Source organism: Hemicordylus capensis, chromosome 3 (assembly GCF_027244095.1).
Source record: "Hemicordylus capensis ecotype Gifberg chromosome 3, rHemCap1.1.pri, whole genome shotgun sequence".
In the NCBI taxonomy this organism is placed as follows: Eukaryota; Metazoa; Chordata; class Lepidosauria; order Squamata; family Cordylidae; genus Hemicordylus; species Hemicordylus capensis.
The window spans coordinates 19,662,971-19,684,871 of NC_069659.1; the positions used below are offsets into that span (position 1 = coordinate 19,662,971).

The 21,901-nt window shown below is 44.7% G+C and overlaps 1 protein-coding gene across 14 annotated transcripts in view; it reads left to right on the forward strand.

Annotated features, from left to right (window-relative positions):
• FAT3 (FAT atypical cadherin 3) overlaps window positions 1-21,901 on the forward strand; it is a 683,843-nt gene that overhangs the window by 623,542 nt on the left and 38,400 nt on the right. The gene's annotated exons all lie outside the window — the stretch shown is intronic.

Sequence of the window (21,901 nt, forward strand, 5' to 3'; positions counted from 1 at the left end):
CCTCCCTCCCTCCTTCCCTCCCTCCCTCTCTCTCCCCCACCCAATGGAAACCAATAAAGCATTTGGTTAAGTAATTAGGTGCAGAGGAGGGTTCTTGACCTTTTTCAGCCCATGATCCAGTCTTTTAAGGAAGTTGCATTTTGTTTTCAGGCTCACCACTTTATTGGTTACTTCCTTTATTTAAAGGATTTATATCCCCTCTCTTAACTGAATGGTCGTCAAGGTGGCTTACAGCGGATTGCAGTTCGTTACCAACAAACAACCAATTATTCCCCACAGACATAGCTTAGCCTCCTTTAGCCCTTTGGCTAATGGTAGAGGCCAGAGGATGTTTCCTTCTGCTTCTGCCATCCCTGGGCAACTGGCAGTTCCAGCAGAGAGTGCTTTTCTGGCAGGGATCATAGAAAGTTAGAGTTGGAAGGGACCTTTGAGGTCTTCTAGTCTACCCCCAGCGCAATGCAAGAACCTGCCACAGACTCCCTGACAGATGGCCATCCGGATGCGGGAAATATTCTCCCTGCAGCTGCTTTATCCTAAGCCAACGTATGTGACCAGGCTGGTCATCTCCTTGTTATGAAGTTTGTGCTGGGAGGCAGGAGTTGCAACCTCTCAGTGGCCACCTAACCCTCTGGCCACTGGTAAAGGTCAGAGGGTAATTGCTTTCCTTTGCTTCTACCATTTCTGGGCCACTGTGACACATGAGAGAGCCAGCATGGTGTAGTGGCTAGAGTGCTGGGACTAGGACCGGGGAGACCTGAGTTGAAATCCCCTTTCAGCCATGGGTGACTCTGGGCTAGTCACTTCTCTCTCAGCCTAACCTACCTTCACAGGGTTGTTGTGAGGAGAAACTTAAGTATGTAGTACACAGCTCTGGGCTCCTTGGAGGAAGAGCGGGATATAAAATGGTTTTTTTTTTTTTAAAAAAAACGTGCTTGAAGGGGGGCTGTATTGAAGGGGTTCCACTCCTACCTTTCTGACAGATCCCAGATGGTGTCGCTTGGAGACTGCTGCTCTTCAAAATCTGAGCTTTTATATGGGGTCCCTCAGGGCTCCATACTGTCTCCAATGCTTTTTAATATCTACATGAAACCGTTGGGAGAGATCATCCGGAGATTTGGTGCAAGGTGTTATCAGTATGCTGATGACACCCAAATCTATTTCTCCATGTTAACATCATCAGGAGAAGGCATATCCTCCCTGAATCAGGGGTGGATGAGGGATAACAAACTGAGACTGAATCCAGACAAGATAGAGGTACTTATTGTGCGGGGTTGTCACTCGGGAAGCGATATTTATCTGCTTGTTCTAGATGGGGTCACACTTCCTCAGAAGGAACAGGTACGTAGCTTGGGAGTGCTTCCGGAGCCACACCTTTCCCTGGTTCCCCAGGTTGAGGCAGTGGCCAGAAGCGCTTTCTATCAGCTTCGGTTGATACGCCAGCTGCGTCTGTTTCTTGAGATTCATGATCTCAAAACAGTAGTACATTTGTTGGTAACCTCCAGACTTGATTACTGCAATGCGGTCTATGTGGGGCTGCCTTTGTACGTAGTCCGGAAACTGCAATTAGTACAAAATGCGGCAGTCAGGTTGGTCTCCGGGTCATCTCGAAGAGACTATATTACTCCTATATTATAGAAGTTGCACTGGCTGCCAATAAATTTCTGGGCAAAATACAAAGTGCTTTTTATAACCTATAAAGCCCTAAACAGCTTAGGCCCACGGTATTTAAGAGAGTGTCTTCTTCTGCATGATCCCCATTGTCCACTGCGTACATCAGGGGAGGCTCATCTGTGGCTACCTTCATGTCGTCTGGTGGCCACCCAGGGACGGGCTTTCTCTTGTTGCCCCGAGACTTTGGAACACACTTCCCTTGGGAATAAGTGTCTCCCCATCTCTAGCGGCTTTTAAAAAGTGTCTAAAGACTTATCTTTTTACCGAGGCCTTTTAGCTTTTTATCTTTGTAACTTTTTAATTTTTGGATTATTGATTGATTTGTTTTAATCTGTTTTTAATATTTAATTGATTTTAAGTTTTGTTTTTGTTTGTTGTGAACCACCCTGTGACCTTGGGTTAGGGCAGTATAAAAATGCACAAAATAAAATAAAATAAAATAAAATAAAATAAAATAAATAACTGCCAAGAAATAAATGGGTAGTCACGAAAGTTCTTGGCTAGTGCAATATGTTCCTTTCTATCTATATTGGCTAAAAGCTTCACTGTTAATGGTGGGGAGGGAATACGGGAGAACTAGCTGGCTGTGGAAGCAGGCAATGCAGGCCTAAGGTAATTCAGAGAACTTGTGCTTAGACAGCATTTAAAGTTTCTTCTTACCTCAGAGAAATAAAGGGCACTGTGTGCAACTTCCACCTGGCAGTACTGTCTTAGGGGTACTGCATGGAACCGTTTTTTCTGATTTGGTTCAACCGCCGGACCAGTTCAAACCTTTTTGCAGATTGGTCTGGACTGGGGTCTACTCGTAAAGGGGAATCCAGTGAACTGGACCCGGTCTGTTTCGAATTCAGACCAGCGCAGGATGTCAGCCAACTCTTCCTAGCCACAGCATGATATTAAATTTCAAAAGACAGAAAGATCCACTGGTGTAAAATACTTTATTCAAGAATCCCAATGCATTTCAAGAATTGGAATTGCAGTATTGGTACTCTAGTGCTGTGCTAGTACTAGAGAGGAGGGGTGATTTTCATCTATTTCCCCTTAACTCTGAAGCTCCTTGTGCCTCCCAAAAATATGTCCCTGTGCATGACACAGCCCTCAAGGACATATTGTTGGTATGTATAGTGGTCTTCAGAGCAAACGGGAGATTAGCTGAAATTGCCCCTCGCCCCAGCACCAATTAGCCGCACAAGCAGTGCGCTAGTTTGGATGTCAGCCACTGTTCTGAAACAGATAAAACAACTCTTTCACTGCCATTGAAGAAGTCATCTTCTCTATTCAGAAAGAGTGTTCGTTACTTCAGTCCTTTCTCCCCATTGAACTTTGACTTGTTACATCCATTCTTTCCCCCGATTAAGAACTTCAGCTCAAATTGTGTTGAGATCCTTAAAGTATTTTGCACCAGTGGATCTTCTTGGATTTAGATTTTGGTTTTGATCCTGCCCTTTTGTTCCTGCCTTATCTTAAACTGCCCCAAAGACCTTCACAGACAGACATATCTTGATGTCAGTCAAAAGATGAGCGGTGATTGAGTTAGAGGGATCGTTCTAGGGATGGCTTTCCACAGTCGTTCCACTGTGACCAAAAAGGCTGTAACTCAACTCTAGCTTCTTTCAATACTGCCACCTCTTCCACAGCAACAGCAGTGACCAGAAGGGGGCAGTTGCCATTTCTACCCTATGATCCCCTCTCCAGGCAATATTGTATAATTAGATAGCATGGGGAGGATTGGGCGGGGGGATACCTCCCCTTGCAGCCACTATTCCCCCCCCAACCCCCTCCTCAGAACAATGCTGCATGGTGGCAAATCATTACGTAGGGCAGGGGATTGTATAATAGTAATAATAAACACGATGAAAATGTCTTTCATTTAGGCCAGTAGATTAGCTTTACACCGAAGTTCTATAATTGCTGGGGAGATAATACTCTTAAGCACAAATAAATCCAGAAATACGATGCATGTATATTCTCTGGTCAAATTCAGCACCAACCCAAAAGAGCCTGAGCAGAAGCAAAGATTGCATATTCCTGAAATATGTTTTTTACTAGGAATACTATTCCCACTGGCAGATGCCACTGATATTCACTATTCATGCATGCCAGCTGTGCAGCAGTTTTACCTAGTTTACCGTGATTAGCAAACTGAGTTATCAAAACACAAAATAGGCTGAAAGACAGGAAAGCAAGGGGTCCAGGGACTCTCCAAGGGTTTGGAACTTTGTTTCAGCTTGGATAGTATCCAGAATGGTTGGTGCTTCGCTCCAACTCTTTAGACTACAATCCATAAAGTTTAATTTTCAAGTCATCTGAACGAATCCCATGGACTTTAATGAAATTGTTCGGCTCTTCATATTTCCAGCCAGATGCCCCAAGCAAAAAAAGAGTAGGACCTATGTAGGTTTGGGGTTTTGTTTACCCCTAGCAGACAGGGCTAATATGCATATTTTCTACTTCCATGGAATGAAATAATTATGCTTGACTGAACATGTATTAATCTAGGCAGAGGTAATTACATCATGTATATCTTGGAAATGATTTCCATTGGTAGTGTTCCCCTTCTGCCAGTGATAAGTAGTAGAGAGCCAGTATGGTATAATGGTGCAGAGTGGTACTAGAGAGACCCAACTTCGAATTCAGTCAATATTTCTCTATTTCACGTGGGTGTTTTGAAAGATAAAACAAAGGGGCGATGTGGTGGAGAAGTCATATATATATATATATATATATATATATATATATATATATATACACACACACACACACACACACACACACACACACACACACACACACATTTATATCCATCTCTTCCTCCTAGGAGCACCGCCAGTCCATCTGGCTCATGATTGCCTATACTGACTGACTGTGGCTCCCCAAGACTTCAGACAGGGGTCTTCACCAGCCACACCTGCAAATGCGAGAGATTTAACCTGACATCTTAATCCTAACCCTTCACCCTAACCCTAACCTGACAACCTTAACCGGCACCTTTTTAAAGTGGTGATTCTCTTCACTGAGCAGGGGGGGAGCAACTGGCCATCCCCAGCACAGCATCCCTCCAGTGGCCGTTGCTGATGCCTATCTTATGTTTCTTCATCCAGAGCATGTGCATGTGTATGAAGCATCTACCACTGAGCCATGGCCCCATCAACACTTCAACTACTCCTGTCCCAAAGTAGTTCACGTGGAAGCTAAGGGGGACCCATTGCCCGTTTCTCTCCCCATCTTCTGCAGCTGGTACTTCTTTGCCGCTTTAAATTCTCTTCCCTTTACTTTCCCAAACCAGGGATGGATGATCAGAAACCCTCTGGTGAATTTCATTGGTCATTTATCTTCCCTTGAAATTTTGTAATTGTTTCTCCTTGGAAAACACGCTAAAATTCACTTTGAATTTTACTTTTTCAAAATTTCAGGGCCAGCCCTATCCCAGGCTCCCACTTTGGGCCACCTGAATGGAATTAGGATTGAATTTATAGGATCATTTATGATGGGGATAAAAGTAGCCATGGTAGAAATTGCTTTGCCACTTCTCTGCAGTAAAGAGAAACCCCAGATGTGACCCTGAGGCATACTGATGGTGCTATGTACTGTGTATATAACAACTAGAGCTATTGCCCAATTAAAGAAAACTGAAGTGATCAATCAAAGAAGTATTAATTGATTCATTAAGCTATTGATTCTGCATATAAGTGCACATGACTAAACCAATCATCCGAGAGAAAAAAGCCTACTGTTTTCAGATGGTGCATGTAAGTGTTCTACAGGGGGCTGCCCTTGGAAAAGTACTCATAAATGTCAGCTGGTACTGAATGCTGCAGCTGTGGAAAGATGTCTGGACTGAATAAACTTGTCAACTGCTTGCTTGGGAATGCTGCAGCCCAAACTTTAGTTGGGACTGCTTATTGGGAGCATATAACCCCAGCATTATGTCAGCTTCACAGGCTACCAGTGTTTTTCTGGCAGGAAAAACTATTACTACTACTAAGAATATTTATATACTGCTCTTCAACCAAAGTTCTCAAAGTGGTTTACATAGGGAAATACATAAATAAGATGGTACATAAATAAGGTAAATAAATAAGAAAACAATTGAAACCAGTTGAATGTGCTAGTTCTTACCTTTAAAGCTTTAAATGTCTCAGGATCTGGGCATCTTAAGCAGTTCCTTTTTTCCCTGCTAACTTGGCAAAGAGGCCCCTTTTAATGTTGTGATTCTCTTTATTTAGCAGGGGGAGAGTAACTGGCCCTATCCACCCCCAGCACAGTACTTCCAGTGACTGTTGCTGGTGTGTGTCTTATGTTTCTTTTTAGAATGTGAGCCCTTTGGGGACAGGGAGCCATCTTATTTGTTTGTTATTTCTCTTTGTAAACCGCCCTGAGCCATTTTTGGAAGGGCGGTATAGAAATCGAATTATTATTATTATTATTATTATTATTATTATTATTATTATTATTATTATTATTATTATTTTATTGCATGGTCCTCCTCAAATACGTCATTCTACATCTGAGAATGCCAGTGCCAGAGAGAGAGGGGGCATAGAGCAGGGCTTTTTCAGTGATGATTCTGACATTATAGAACGGCCTTCCACAGGAAGCCCGTTTGTACCCATATACTATTTTGGCATTTGGTAACAACCTGGCTCTTTTGTAAATATTTAGTTTGGAGTGAGACTGGCAGTTACATAACATAAGAACAGCGCTGCAGGATCAGGGCCAAGGCCTATCTAGTCCAGCATCCTGTTTCCCACAGTGGCTTCCAGTTGCCTCTAAGAAGCCCACAGGCAAGAGCTGAGGGCATACTTGTTCCCCTGCAACTGGTATTCAGAGGCATCCTGCATCTGAGGCTGGAGGTGGCCTATAGCCACCAAACTAGTAGCTGTTGATAGACCACTTTTCAACAAAAGTCCCCAAAGCAATTTACATAGATGATAGGTAGGTAGATAGATTAGATTAGATTAGATTAGATTGAAATAAAATGGCTTGATTTGCAAGCCATAGTTTTCAGGGATTGCACATTACAAATGTCACAAGCCCAGTTGTGCTGTGACAGCTTCTTTAAACCATTGACAAATAATTTTCTGAACCACTTCCAGGAAATTTTAGAGGGCTTATAGCTTTAGTGAGTAGCAGAGCATTGATCTTCGACCGATAACCCTTAGAACCATTGTTAGAGGAGAACCTTCTTGGGAGGGGCGGTAAAGAGTCAGTAATGTGACAGTGATTCTGCCTTTCAGGAACTTTGCTGACACTCTTGTACAGTATACAATATAGTTTAAATACCAGTTGTCACAAGTCAGCATTAACGCTGACAGAATGTCAGTCTGCGGCATGACAGCAGTTAGTTTTCCCATCTAGAAAATAAATATAAGATGCAACCAAAAATAAAAATAAAAAAGTAGCAGCAGAAGAAGACAGATTCAGTGCTTCGGATCTCTGGTCTTGTTTTCAGTCTGACACACTGAAGGAAGTCACCAATAGCCTGAACCTAAATCTCTGCCACAACTCCAATAATTCAGTAATAAGCATCCAGTTTTCAAAAATGCTTCCTGTATTGACCTGAATCCCAGACTGGGTTTTTTCCAATTTTTTTGATTTTAGAAATTAGGGAGTCAAATTCAGAGTCCCTTCCTTTCAGGTAAACACAGTATAACCTGTATTTAAACTGTATTTTTAAAGGGGGTTATCTAAAATCCAGAGTTGTCTTCTATCTGGGTAAATACAGTAGTATTCCCAGTTCCCACGGGTAGGCGGTGGCTGCATGCACCATAATAACCACAGCCCATCTTGTCATACTCAACAAATAGTACTTCTCAAAGTGCTCCACCTACACTGTCTCAGTCACCTGTTTACAATAACCTTGTAACTGGAGTCAGCAGAATAATGGTCATCATCTAGTGGGGGGCTGCGGCTGAGAGAAGAGTGGCTTGCTCAAAGCAGCTGGGGTGAGATTTCATTCATTCATTCGATTTCTATACCGCCCTTCCAGAAATGGCTCAGGGCAGTTTACACAGAGAAATAACAAACAAATAAGATGGTTCCCTGTCCCCAAAGGGCTCACAGTCTAAAAAGAAACATAAGATAGACACCAGCAACAGTCACTGGAGGTACTGAGCTGGGGGTGGATAGGGCCAGTTACTCTCCCCCTGCTAAATAAAGAGAATCACCACGTTAAAAAGGTGCCTCTTTGCCACGTTAGCAGGGGTTCAAGTGGAGACATCTGCTCACACAGGAACATAGGGATCTGCCTTGATCCGAGTCAGACCATTGGTCCATCTAGCTCAGTATTGTCTACACCAGGGGTTCCCAACCAGTGGTACTCCGGGTGTTGCTAAATTACAACTTCCATGCATCCCCAGCTACAATTTATTGTGGCTGGGGGTGATCAGAGTTGCAGTTCAAGCACCACTGGTTGGGAACCCCTGGTCTACACTGACTGGCAGCAGCTTCTCCAAGGTGTCAGGCAGGAATATTTCCCAGCCCTACCTGGAGATGCCTGGAATTGAACTTGGGGCCTTAGAGCAGGGATTCTCAGCGTTGGGTCCCCAGATGTTATTGGACTTCAACTCCCATAATCCCCAACTAAAGGCCACTGGGGCTGGGGATTCTGGGAGCTGAAGTTCAGCGACATCTGGGGGCCCAGCGTTGAGAATCCCTGCCTTAGAGCATCATGCAAAGCAGATGTTCTGCCACTGAGTTAGATCCCCACCCTCCTTAACCCCTGCTATTCACCAGCTCAGACATGGCAGAAAGGTGCTATGGTCAAGGTGCAGACTGTATTTCCTGAACAAGGAATAATGTTGCCAAGGGAGTAGCAGTAGGAGGGAGGTTATCATGACCTCCGTTCTTGCCTGTGGGCTTCTCGGAGGCATCCGGTGGGCCACTGTGTGAAACAGGATGCTGGACAAGATAGGCCTTGGGCCTGATCCAGCAGGGCTGTTCTTAGGTCCTTAATGTGCAGTTGGATGACTGCAAATGACACCATGTAGGTGCAGCTGTGGTGATCATACAGCCTGTTTCTACCTCAGTAACCACCCTATGTACAGCTGGTTGATGTGACAGTGTCGAATGCACAGTCCAGTTGGTGTGCACCCACTGTAGAATCAATCCCTAGAAATACTAATCTTTGTTCCCAAGCAAATATTTCCTTACTAGCTAGGCGGGGTTCTCAGCAATCACTTCAGTTCTGATTAGGTTCCATTCCTACAGCTGTGAAATGCCTTGACTTCTCCTCCGCCCCCCGCCCCCCAACACCTAAGTATTTTATCTTCTTGAAAATAGCATTGTATGTTCTCTGGCTATAATCTGATCTGAATGAACTTCCTCTCTGCAGCAGTTTCATGGCAGCCTTGTGTCTGATTTTCTCCATTCTCGCTGAGCTAAATCATGCTTAAAGCAGGTACCACTGAGAAATAGTGATTTGCCTACACTTGTTTAGTGAGCTTTCTGACCAAGTTGGAATTGAACATAGGTCTCTTAGTTCAAGGTCATCACTCTGTGCTATACAGCACGCAGGCTCTGCCTCTTCTCTTTCTGAAGTCAGGTGGATTCATCCCATCACATTATTTTTATTTATTTATGTTTACATTTAACCTGCTCTTCCTCCATGGAGCCCAGAGCAGTATACATGGTTATGTTTCTTCTCACAACAACCCTGTGAGGTAGGTTAGGCTGAGAGAGACGAGACGTGACATGGCCCAGAGTCACCCAGTAAGTTTCATGGCTGAATGGGAATTTGAACTTGGGTCTCCCTGGTCTTAGTCCAACACTCTAACCACTACACCACACTGGCTTGTTTTTTGTTTTTGTTTGTTTTTTACATTTTATATCCCGCTCTTCCTCCAAGGAGCTCAGAGCAGTGTACTACATACTTAGGTTTCTCTTCACAACAACCCTGTGAAGTAGGTTAGGCTGAGAGAGAAGTGACTGGCCCAGAGTCACCCAGCAAGTATCATGGCTGAATGGGGATTTGAACTCGGGTCTCCCTGGTCCTGGTCCATCTTTTGTTCCCACAGCCCACAGTCGATTTCCTGTTAACAAGGGGAGTGCCACTGGTTTCTTCTGAGCTTCTGCAGAAGCTCCTTGATACACATTTGTTGTATCTAATTTTGGGAGAAACAAAGAACTACAGAAAAACTGCTGGACTTCAGAGCAGATACTCAAGTCTTGGCTATAAATCCCTCAAGTGGGGTAATGTCCCCCTCAGTGCTTTAGTGCTTTTTAGTCTCTGCCATCATGAAATCACCCTGAAAATGCATGTTAGCCAGGAGCAATGCAATAAGACATGATTTGTAGCTTGGGGCCCTTATAACCACAAAGGCAGGCATAAAGAACTCTCTCCGGAGCTTCAGTATTTTAAAAGTTTTGTGACAGCTATAAAATTCACCTACAGGAGCAGGAATAAAAAGTTGAAATGCCTGCAATTTATCTGTCAGGACCACTCTTACACTTTGATAGGGATGCTGGCTTGTACTGAATAGTGGCTTTGTGCATAGAGTGTGGATTGCACTGCCAAAACTGAAGCACAAATGGGGCAGGGCCATCCAACACTACCCCAGTTGCCTGGCAGAACTCCTTTCAGTGCTTAAGTCTAAAAGAGAGAGCTGTTGTTGCATCCAACAATTGCGGCTCCAAGGGGGTTATCTGGGCTCCTGTCTCTTCTTCATCCCTGGCATTTCTACTGAGGTGCTTTTTCCCCATTGCCATGGCGCTGTGATAGAGGGAACCGTTGGTATAGCAAAAGTTAATTCTAGGGTCACACTCTGGCATCCCAACAGTGACACAAGTTGGGACTAGGGCCAGAAAAATAACTCTGGTATGTACATGTGCATGTATGTATGTTGAGGGTTTAACAGTGTCCTTCCTGGATCCCAAGCCTTCTATTTGTCTGCCTTTGAGATTGATTTGTACAAATCGGAGTGTCAAATAAATATCCCTTGTATGTATGTATATCCCCCTGACATTGCCAGTAACAAGGCATCCCGGGTATACAACTGGGAAAGATCTCTGAGTGACACTTTGCAGCAGGGATTTTCTAACTGGGGTCCCCAGATACTGTTGGGACTTCAACACTCATCATGTCCAGGCACAAGGAGAGGAGAGCTGGTCTAGGAGAGGAGAGCTGGTCTTGTGGTAGCAAGCATGACTTGTCCCCTTAGCTAAGCAGGGTCTGCCCTGGTTGCATATGAAAGGGAGACTAGAAGTGTGAGCACTGTAAGATATTCCCCTCAGGGGATGGAACTGCTCTGAGAAGAGCAGCTAGGTTCCAAGTTCCTATGTTCCACAATGATCAAAGGCCATTGTGGCTAGGAATTATGGAAGTGTAGTCCGACAACATCTGGGGACCCAAGTTAGAGAACCCCAGCCCTACAGAGTTGTTACCAGTCAGACTAGACAACACGGGGCCACATGGACCACTGTGTTCACTGAATCTGCTACAAGCAGAGGCTGGTCAGTCTTACCTGCAGTTGGTGGATGAGGTTGATATGATGCTTGAATCCCCAACTTTTTTACGCTCATGAAATCCTTTCCATATTGATTTGTCTGCAGAGGGGCCCCCATTGCAGCTGATGTTGTAGAGGATTCAGGGTGCACTCTCAGCTTCAATGGGGCTTGTTAGGCCTACCTAACATTGCCCATAGACTGAAAGTGTGCTCTACGATGCACTCAGCACGCCCCTGCTACTGCATGTTACGGGGAAGATTGTTCGTGGGAGACAAAGCTGATCTTGTGGTAGCATTACCCCCTTTGCTAAGCAGGGTCTGCCCTGGTTTTCATTTGAATGGGAGACTCCATGTGTGAGAACTGTAAGATAATCCCCTTAGGGGTTGGGGCCACTATGGGAAGAGCATCTCTTTGCGTGCATGCAGAAGGTTCCAAGTTCCCTCCCTGGCATCTCCAGAAAAGGCTGAGAGAGATTTTTGCCTGTAACCTTGTAGAAACCACTGCCAGTCTGTGTAGCTAGATGTGTAGATGTGCCAGTCTGTGTAGCTAGATACTGAGCTAGATGGATCAATGTTCTGACTTGGTTTAAGGCAGCTTCCTATCTTCCTAAATTGCCATTTGGACAGCAGGTCCACTATTACTGGTCTTGTAATCAAGAGACTCTTGATAGGGATGTGCGGAATATTCTGAGCTCAGAACACTCTCACTCTAAACAGGCCATTGCAAGTGTTCCGATACAGAACACCCTTCAAATGTAGGGCTGTCAGAACAACTGGCTTGACTAGTTATTCCGATGGAATGTTCCGCAAAACGAGCTGGTTGTTCCGAGCCAGCGGTTCTGATGGAACGAGACCCTCATTTGAAGGGCGTTGGGGAACGGAACACTCACAACGGCCTGTTCTGAGTGAGAATGTTCCAAGCTTGAAACATTCTGCACATTCCTATCTCTTGATAAGCTTCTAAGGAACCCTGAATTCACAGTCTGAGAACCACCCTCCATGCCACAACACTTGCTTTATTTTCCCCCTGAAGCCATAAAGTAAAGGCATCAACCATCTGCTGGACGTTTTGGTGCTAGGCTTTAGGCAATACAGTGTTGTGGTCCAGGGGTCAGAGCCCTTATTATTAGAAGAGGCATCTGAAAATACAGAAGTGAAGGAAGACTGAGCAGAGAATCCAGCTCCTGAAGGAGCCGTGGAAGCTACTACCCAGGGAGGGAGTCTCAGGACCTTCTGCTAGCACAGCCTGAGGAGGAGGCAAAGTTGGTCCTGCCTTCCTCCTCGGAATTTCCAGAAATACAGGATGCTCCTCAGCCTGCTCTTACCCAGTGATCTGTCCATGGTGCTGTTCAGCTCCAATGAGCAGTCTTTATTCCAGTTTTGCCAGTCTCCAGCCCTATGAGCCTGTTGGGATATGTGATAGCCTTCTATGCTGATGGGATTTGTGATAGCTTTTCAAAACATGCTCAAGTTAAAATATTTTCCTGCTCAAGGTTAAGCTGATGTGATATTAACTGTCATTAGTCTCTCTGTAACAGGATGCAGTTGGTTACTTACTGTCTCTTGGACAGAATGTAGCTTAACCACTAAAGTGTTCCAGGAAATGACTGTTTTGCTATGCAGGTGCGAGACGTAGCTTTTGCTAAAATGCTGATACGCCAATATGGAGCAATATAGAAATGGCAAGGAATAGGCCTGACCTTTTTTTAGTGGGGCAGGAACAAGACACGTGTATAGGAAAGATACAATAAGAGCTATCTCAGCAAATCAAGGCTTGTAGGACCAAGTGTATAACCATACATGGACATAGGTATCAGTTGAGCTAAAGTGCGCAGGTGCAAAAATAAGTTGTATACGGGATACTATATAAGGAAGTTGCCCTAAATTCTCGGGACGGCCGCCACCCTTTTGAGCTCTGTGCTAACACAATAAACTTTGATTTGAAACTCTGATACTGGTGTCTGGCAAATTACCTAACCAAGAGACCCGAACAAGGGTGGGAAGAGAAGCCCCCCTCGGCTTACCCACAACAAGCCTACAACCTAGTACAGGGTACCTGGAGACCCCACAGGAGGGGGATCAGGAACATGAGGAGCCTAACGGAATCCTGCAGTTCTGGAAACAGGCAGAGAAATATGAGCTGGAGATAGCCGCCAGGCTTTTAAGACCAAAGTAAGTGTTGCCCAGGAAAAGCCCAGGTCTGACTCAGAAGCCCTTATAGTCCAGGTTAAGGGAACAACTGTTGAGGGAAGGGCTATTTATTTATTTATCTTTATTTAATTTATATACTGCCCTTCCAAAAATGGCTCAGGGCGGTTTGCAACAAAATACAAAGAATTAAAATCAATTAACAATTAAAATCCAAACTAAATCAATTAAACACAAAGTCTAGAAAGAAGCCATCACCCTGGGAACTCTTCTCTCTGAAGTCTTGAGTGGGTCACCAATAGTCATAGCAAATTATAGATCCAAAGTATTCCTGGCTCTTGTCCTGCTGACTCCTGACGGGTATTTCTGAGTTTGTACTTCCTATTCCTTGATATCTGATTGGTGAGTCTGAGCTGAGTGGATTGGTGCCTCAACAGTTTGCGGGAACACCACTTATACAAAGTGCTGGTTATTACCTTTAAAGCCCTGAACGGCTTAGGTCCAGGTTACCTTAGAGAGTGCCGTCTTCAGTCTGATCCCCACCGCATGCTAAGATCATCTGAGGAGGTCCAGCTCCAGTTGCCACCGACTCGTCTGGTGGCAACCCAGAGGCGGGCCTTCTCTGTAGCCACTCCTAGATTGTGGAATGCGCTCCCTGCAGAAATCTGTAATTTGAATTCTTTATTGGCATTTAGGAGAGCCCTAAAGACCTACCTGTTCAGCCTGGCCTCCCAGGGTTTTAAAATTGTTTTAAAGGATTTTTAATGTATCGGGTTTTAATAAGGTTTTGAATTGTTTTATTTTTTAGCTGTATTGTTGTATTTTAAAATTTTCATTCCTGCTCATTGATTGATTTTAACTGTTTTATGATATTTGTGAACCGCCCTGAGCTATTCTGTAAGGGTGGTCTAAAAATCGAACAAACAAACAAATAATAATATTTCCCTAGAAAATCCGACAACTCATCAGGGAAGTACCAGAAAGCTCAGTGGGTGTTTTGCGTCTTGACCACATAAGATTTTAGGCACGTGCTTGTAAGATAGTCAGCAATGCACCTGGCGCTGAAGGTTGGAGTTTGTGGCCCATTTGTAGCTCAGCTCAACCACTGAAGGATCTCTTGAATATATGAAGCTGCCTAACACCAGGCAGGCCATTCATCCGTCTAGCTCAGGACTGACGACAGCAACTGGCCACACATCCCCAAGGTTTCAACAGGAGCGTTTCCCAGCCCTACTTGCAGATGCAGAACCTGGGACTTTCCACATGCAAGGCACGGCCTCTGCCACTGAGCTGTGTCTCTTCCTGACTGTTGGAGGTCCATGGAGGGCTGTGGGACACTCAGGGTCCCAGCCCCTGGGTTCTGAAGAGCTCTGTGCTTGTGTTGGTTCCCTGAAACAACTTGCCTTGCACAACTGGCAGTTTTGTGATTTCAGGCCTATACACCTTGTGACTCATCAGTCCCACGAGCCAGCAGGCATTTGACAATCCATCTGCTTCTGCTGCCTGCCTAAGACGGCAAAAGCGGGGTTTTCAGGCACCTGGGAGGTCACGGCACATGACTGGTGGGCTGTGTTCGGCTTTCTAGGTCACAAGCTGTACAGGACTGTCATATTAAATTATTAGCTTCTTCCCACATGCTTCAGGACTTCGTAGGGAACTTACTCTGCCTAGAAGATGAATCAGCTGAAACGTGGCAAAGATTGATTGCAAAGCTGTGTATTGATTTTACTGCTTGGTGTCAAAGATTTCACCAGAGGTTAAAAGGTTGTGAAAACATGTGGTGCCTTGTTCCAAAATCTCAGCAGGGTCGTCTTCCCACAAGCTCATGTATATTCATGATTTCTGGAGGGTTTTTTTGCCCAAGTGACTTGTCTATCTGTCAGCCACAGAGAGGCTTGTTGAAAATTATTGCCTGACATGACATAAAATTTAATTGTATTCTGAGAAAAAATATACTGTGCATACAGATCTGTGTGCTGCATCCATTCCATGCTGCATATGGATCCACTGAAGAAGCCAGCAGAATCGTATGGAAAGTTAATAATATCTATAGATAACTATGTTAATTATGTAATTTTTAGTTAGACATAGTAGGAAGCAGGATGTTGCTGAAGAATTCTCTGGTCTTTTTTTCTTCTTAATTGAGGATTTCCTTCACTCGTGTAAAAGAAGCTATTTTTTTATCCACTTTGTTAATATTGGGAGAGGGGGGACAGGACAGGACACAAAGAAGGTGTCCTAATATGGGAGTAGTAAATAGCTGGGTATCTGATTTAGCTTCTTCCAAAAGTCAGGATGTGCAGCAACCCCTTGAGAATTTGCCACTTTTCTCTTTTTGGTTACTAACAATTTGTCACTAACAATAACCTTCAAAATAATACCGTATACAAGAAATAGCAATAAAAATGCCCTGATTTAACCTCATTCTCCCAACTTATTACTAGGGATGTGCAAAAAATTTCGGGCACAGAACGATCTGTGCCCGAAACGAACAATTTTGGGTGATTCGGGGCTGAACCGAATCACCCCCGATGTCCCCCGATATTTTTCGGGCACGAGCCGAATCACCCGAATTTCGGGCACGAAAAATTCGGGTGATTCGGTTCACGGTTGATTTTTGGTGAATTTTTAAAGTTTTAGTGACTTTGGGGCAGTTCGGGGGCATAGCATGGGATCTGGGCAAAAGGAGTGGGGTGGGGTGGTAGTGCCTAATGGGTGCAGGCTACCACACCAATTTCAGGGGGATTGGGCCAAGGGCTGATTTTTGGTAAATTTCTGAAAATTTCATGTCTTTGGGGCAGATTGGGGCATATTGGGGCAGAAAGTGGGGCCTGGGGCAGAATAGTGGGGTGGGGTGGTAGTGCCTCATGGGTTCAGGCTACTACCCCAATTTCAGGGGGTTTGGACAAAGGGCTGATTTTTTGAGAATTTTTGAAGTTTTAGTGACTTTGGGGCAGTTTGGGGGCAGAAAGTGGATCTGCCCCAAAATAGTGGGGTGGGGTGGTAGTGCCTCATGGGTGGAGGCTACCACCCCCATTTCAGGGGGATTGGGCAGAGGGCTGATTTTTTGAGAATTTTTGAAGTTTGGGTGTCTTTGGGGCAGATTGGGGGCAGAAAGTGGATCTGCCCCAAAGGAGTGGGGTGGGCTGGTAGATAGTGCCTAATGGGTGGAGGCTACCACCCATCCCCAATTTAAGAGTGATTGGGCAGAGGGGGGAATTCTGGTGAATTTATTTTTATGAGGTTTGTCTTCATAAGTTGAAGTGTGCTAAATTCATTACTTCCTCATATTCATAGTAAGTGTGAAAAAGTGAAAGTGGGGTCATGAGAGTTGTTTAATTGAAAAATATCTCATTTGCTATGATAGAATGAGAATTCACACCTCAGAAGTTTTTTCTGAGGTGTGAATTCTCACTCTATCATAGCAAATGAGATTTTTTTCAATTAAACAACTCTCATGACCCCACTTTCACTTTTTCACACTTTCCTTTACTATGAATAATATGAGGAAGTAATCAATTTAGCACACTTCACCTTATGAAGACAAACCTCATACAAATAAATTCACCATAATTCACCCCTCTGCCCAATCACTCTTAAATTGGGGATGGGTGGTAGCCTCCACCCATTAGGCACTATCTACCAGCCCACCCCACTCCTTTGGGGCAGATCCACTTTCTGCCCCCAATCTGCCCCAAAGACACCCAAACTTCAAAAATTCTCAAAAAATCAGCCCTCTGCCCAATCCCCCTGAAATGGGGGTGGTAGCCTCCACCCATGAGGCACTACCACCCCACCCCCACTATTTTGGGGCAGATCCACTTTCTGCCCCCAAACTGCCCCAAAGTCACTAAAACTTCAAAAATTCTCAAAAAATCAGCCCTTTGTCCAAACCCCCTGAAATTGGGGTGGTAGCCTGAACCCATGAGGCACTACCACCCCACCCCACTATTCTGCCCCAGGCCCCACTTTCTGCCCCAATATGCCCCAATCTGCCCCAAAGACATGAAATGTTCAGAAATTTACCAAAAATCAGCCCTTTGCCCAATCCCCCTGAAATTGGTGTGGTAGCCTGCACCCTTTAGGCACTACCACCCCACCCCACTCCTTTTGCCCAGATCCCATGCTATGCCCCCGAACTGCCCCAAAGTCACTAAAACTTTAAAAATTCACCAAAAATCAGGATTTTGCCCAATCCCCCCGAAATTGGGGTGGTAGACTCTACCCATTGGGCACTACCACCCCACCCCAAAATTTTGCCCCTGGGCCCCTTTTTACCCCCCCGAATCGATTCGGATTCGGATTAAATCCGAATCCGAACCGAATCAAGGGTGATTCGGGTGACCCAGATTCGGGCACAAAACAGAACAGGGGTGATTCAGTTCGGGTCCGAGCCGAATCACCCGAAATCCCGAATTGCACACCCCTACTTATTACTACTGTTCATTCTAACCATAAATTATGCCCACATTGAATATACAAATAAATGCACACACCCCTCAAAAAACAAATCAATTTTCAAACAAGAAAGAGAAAAGGAAAGAGAGAGTTAAGAGCTTTAATTTCCGGGTTCCACATGAAACAACCGTTGCCATGCATATAGCTCTCCAATTTCCGCCCCAAATTTCCTAGAGAACATCATCCTCGCTTAAAATGTATTGTTTTTTTCTGTGCTGTCAAAATAGAAACTTGCTTGGTTCCCTGGAACATTCTCGGATGTTTCACCTGAGATGGAACCCTGAAATTTGCTTTGGACTTCACTTTGCGTGAAATTTCAGGGCTAATCTTTCACTGAGAAATTTCACTCAGCTTATAGAAAATCGCTTGGCTTCCCTTGGAAGGGACCCTGACACATTTTTTTCTCCAACCCACCACCAATCCTAGCCAGAAGAAATTATCAAGTTGCCTACAGTGAATGGTTGATACGTGAGCACAATGTTACAAATCTGATGTGGCCAAAAGCTTTAGGCTTCCATAATAATGCAGGAGAGGAAGTATCATGACTGGGAAGAGGATAACAGGTAGCAGAGAGGACTCATTACCATACAAGATAGGGCTTGCAGGGACTTTCCTTTGGGTAGTCAGTACTCCTGGCTGCCAGTTACACCTTCCACAAGATAAGATGACCTCCTCCTCCTCCTCCTCCTCCGGGAACTCAGGGAAGAACTTGCAGGGATGGTCTGGGTAGTGACAGGGGCCCCCGATCAAGTCACAGCCAGCTTGAAGGGCTCTTGGCCCAACACAGAAAGGAGCCCTGCAGCATGTGTCCCTACAGGTGGGAGAAGGACCACCCCAACAGTTATCTCAGGCCATTGATGTCAGTTTCCTGATTTGGGTTCTCTTAGCCTAATTCACCCCCAGCACAGCATCCCTCCAGTGGCTGTTGCTGAGTTCTGCCATGTGTTCCTTTTAGATTGTGCACCCTTCTGGGACAGGGAAACATCATGTTGATTACTATTTTTTCCTCTGTAAACCACTCTGAGAATTTTTTGTTGAAAAGTGGTATATAAATTTTTGTCGTCATCATAGTAGTAAATAGCCCACTGTGGGAGAGATGGTGACTTGGCCATCTCTTCATCTCAGACCAGTCCTCTTGCAACACTAGCTGCCAGCCAAGGCCTTACATTGCTCTGAAGTATGTCTATGGCAAATGATATGATTTCAGTGATATGAAGTTTTCATATGCAGCACTCAGGACTTAGAGCCAGATGTTGTGAGATATTCCCATTATTGTGCCTAGTAGTGCAGTTTGTTCAGGAGAATTTCCACGCGTCATTTTGCAAGGCAGGACCATGAGTTGTTTTATCCTTGGCAAGCAAATATTTGACGAAGTAAGAGGAATACTCATAAAGATTAAATTGACCTCAATGCACCGTACATCAAGTGCAGGCATTTAAGGTCATGCCTATATTGTAGGCAGGCCCTGTCCATTTCGAAATGTACAATAGTAATTTTTCTATTTCCAGAGCAAGACCTGCGACGCAAAGTAGTGTTTACAATGCTTCGAGCAAGCCCATGCTTACTTTGTGCAGAGGTCTGTTAGGGAATAACCATGGATGATAACTGCTAGGGGTGCTTGCCCCCGTACAAGTTCACTGTGTCCTTTATGTGCCGTAAATAAAACTAAGAGCCCAAGTAAATAAATGAGATGGCAAGAGAATATTGAGGTTGTGACTTTAATAAGGACAGCTTCTATTCAGTCCGAGGGAGTTCTGCTTCTTCCTAAATTTGTTTTGAGACTGGATGGATGGATGGATGGATGGATGGATGGATATAAGGCTGCAGTGTATGGTCAATTAATCAATTAAAAAAATAGTTAATCAATTAAAAACATGTTGTTCTACCAAAAAGGTGCTCCTGATTAATTAGGTGGCAGGAGGGGCATCATTAGCAGGTGGCCCGTGGAGGTCCCCAGTGAATTGCTCAGAACCCCAGTTCTCATCAGCCAGCTCCCTCCTCCATGACTGCTTCCTTGCTATAAGAAGAAAGCAGTGGAGGCACCTGAATCTCCACAGCAGTGGAGGCACCTGAACAACACACGGGGGTGAGCTCCTAGCCTCACCTATCGCTGTCTCTTTCCACCTTCATAGATGCTGTATTATAGTATTAGAGACTTTAAAAATCATACATAATTTAAATATTATTTGGGGGTGAGTTATGATTATCAAAAGGGGAGCTGTGAGCCCAGACCCTGGATCTCGTAGGTACCTAGTAATGCCCCTGGGTAGCAGTTTTTATTTTAAAAGAACTTATTTTTTTTATTATTTTAATTCAAGATTTACGAAAACCAGGGAGTAGCAGGCCAGATCTTGTCCTTTCACACAGAAAGAACTGCTGCCTTTCATGTGATGGTGCCTTTTATGATGTATGTTCATGCTCATCATCTCAAAGCAAAGGAGGATTCTCCTTTTCCTTTGGTAGCATAGTTTTATTTTTATACAAGTTGATGAAGATTTGGTTGATCAGTTAATTAGAACTCATACAATTAATGGGCTATAATTTCTCTGATCTGTTGATAAATGGATAGATATGCCATTAACACAGTAAATTTAGCATTTTCATCTCTCCCACCATTTCCTTAGCCCTCCACAGTTTCGCCTTTGTTTTTCTGCTTTGGAGGCAGGTCAGCAGCAGCACACACACACGGTGTGGGGGGAGGTCTATTGCCGAAGGAACCTCTCCATCTTTCTAAATTTGCACTTAAATGCTTGAGCCTAGGAGTCCAGCAAGTGGTATCATGGGTAAAAGTTGGCCCTAGCATGCATTCATTTCCTCTGAGCTCCTTTTGCTTAAAAGCCAGGGAAGATTGATGCCATATGCTTTTGAGGCTGTATCGGATGTTATGAGGTCTTTTTGTGGGCAAAATGTTTTAGGATTCACTTGACAGCTGAGGCTGTGTCCAAATGAACAAAAGGGAGCAGTGTTGGTACTTGTTTAGTCGCATATGTGTGGGTACATATGCGCATTTGGGCAGAAATGCCCACATTCTGGGCCCTTGTTCACAATCCCCCTCAAAAAAAAAAAACCTACTGAAAGAGGGCATGTTTGTGGTCATCAAAAACATCTGCAAAAAGCCCCTTCCCAGTTTGACTCAGCCCCAGTGAGGTTTGCAAGCTGTAGATTCAGCTAACCGTGATTAGAAAAAGCAGTGGTGCAAACACAATGCTGCATTATAGTGAGCTCCAAAAAACGAAGTAAAAGGCAGGAATTAGGAGGAGGGGCTCACCAAGAAAGGAGGAGGAGATCTCAAGGTGCAGAGAAGATCATTATTGCCCCACGTGCCTTGAGTAGTGTAGCTCTTTGTCAGGAATGACTCTGAGGCTAGCTTCCCATGATCGCCAGCAGGTCGGTACAATGTCCAGGAGAGGGAATGCATGCTCCCGTTGAATATGCTGTGCAACACCACTGACACACCCGGTTACCAGCTTCCGACTGAGATAGCCACCCAACTTGAGACCTAGATTTGAATTTGGGCAGAGATTTGCGGTAGAATCTTGGGTGGGAGTCAAGAACCGGATGCTTCAATGGGTTCTCACAACATGTGCAACAGGAAGGTGTGCTCTCCAGTCACTTCTGTGTCCCTCTTCTAGATTTTTTTTTTTTAACCAACTTGCCAGCAATCATGTGAAGCCAGTTATTTCAAGGAGAGACCAGGACTCTCTTCCATGCTGTCCCGAGATTATGTCCTCTGTTTCCTGGAGGCTCCTCCTTTCTTGTTCCATGAAACGGTACCTTCTGCTTTCCCTTCTTCCCCTGTCGGAAGGAGCACACAAACCTGGAGAAGAGGGGTATGTAAACTTATAGACATTTCCAATCTCCTAACATTGGTTCGGAAGTTGGGCAGCATTAGGTCTGCAGCAGCCTACATCCTCTTCAGCCTGAGAGCCCAGGGTCTGGGGGCTCCTCCAAGATAGGAATCTGAATGTGGTGAACTTGCCACAACACCCCCATCCCCCTGAAAGGAAATCTTCTCTACATTTTGTCTGAGACCGTAAAGGATGAGAACAGGCACTGCAAACCTATGTATCACTCTGTGACTCTAGGCTTTCACTAGCTCTATGAGGTCTCATTCTGTATGCTTTTCAAAGGGAGAGTTTATCCAGGTTTTCAGGGAAAGTAATGAATTTTTCCAGGGTTGG